Raw genomic sequence first — 1,227 nt, 5'->3', positions numbered from 1 at the left:
AGGCTCGTGCCCAAGGCTAGTGCGCAAGGCTTGTGTGCAAGGCTAGTGCGATGGGCCAGTGCCCAAGGCTTGTGAGCAAGGCTTGTATGCATGGCTTGTGTGCAAGGCTTGTGTGCATGGCTTGTGCGCAAGGCTTGTGTCCAAGGCTTTTGTGCAAGGCTCGTGCGCAAGGCTAGTGTGCAAGGCTTGTGCGCATTGGCAGGTAGCCCACCACCATGCACGATCCAAATGCCACTCAAGCGACAACACGGTGCCAAGCCGGGCATGGTGTGCACTCAAAACCAATCAACGGACAGAGGTCATGCGTCATGGGGGGGATCTAGCAAGGCCATGGGGAAGGTCATGGAGGACCTTGGAAGCAAGCGCAAGACGAGAGCGAATCGAACAAGGGGCCAGGACGGGGCCTTGTGCCCATGGTCTTCGCAAGACTGCGTCCAAGGCGCCCGAAAGCCCAAGGGAACCCAAACCCGGCCGACACTTGCAATCGCACATGCTCTCTGCAACACACCATCAATGCCGCCCAACGGGGCCAGCACGAGCAGTCATCCGCGGTCCCCTGGCCCTGCGCACGTTTGTCTTTGAAACCGAGCATCAATGCCACAGAAAGTGCTGGGGCGCCAGCTGGAGCCATCATCCGCGTTGCCATGGCTCGCTTGGCCTTGGCTTGCCAGTCCCCGACACGAGCAATCGCGCATTTTCTTTGCAACCGACCATCAATGCCGCCCAACGAGGCCAGCACGAGCAGTCATCCGCGGTCCCCTGGTCCTGCGCACGTTTGTCTTTGAAACCGAGCATCAATGCCACAGAAAGTGCCGGGGCGCCAGCTGGAGCCATCATCCGCGTTGCCATGGCTCGCTTGGCCTTGGCTTGCCAGTCCCCGACACGAGCAATCGCGCATTTTCTTTGCAACCGACCATCAATGCCGCCCAACGAGGCCAGCACGAGCAGTCATCCGCGGTCCCCTGGCCCTGCGCACGTTTGTCTTTGAAACCGAGCATCAATGCCACAGAAAGTGCCGGGGCGCCAGCTGGAGCCATAATCCGCGTTGCCATGGCTCGCTTGGCCTTGGCTTGCCAGTCCCCGACAGGAGCAATCGCGCATTTTCTTTGCAACCGACCATCAATGCTGCCCAACGAGGCCAGCACGAGCAGTCATCCGCGGTCCCCTGGCCCTGCGCACGTTTGTCTTTGAAACCGAGCATCAATGCCACAGAAAGTGCCGGGGCGC

The sequence above is a fragment of the Tasmannia lanceolata genome, unplaced genomic scaffold (assembly GCF_043159265.1).
Source record: "Tasmannia lanceolata isolate RefF3 unplaced genomic scaffold, GAP_Taslan_0.1 ptg000503l, whole genome shotgun sequence".
Taxonomy (NCBI): Eukaryota; Viridiplantae; Streptophyta; class Magnoliopsida; order Canellales; family Winteraceae; genus Tasmannia; species Tasmannia lanceolata.
This window is presented reverse-complemented; position numbering follows the sequence as displayed.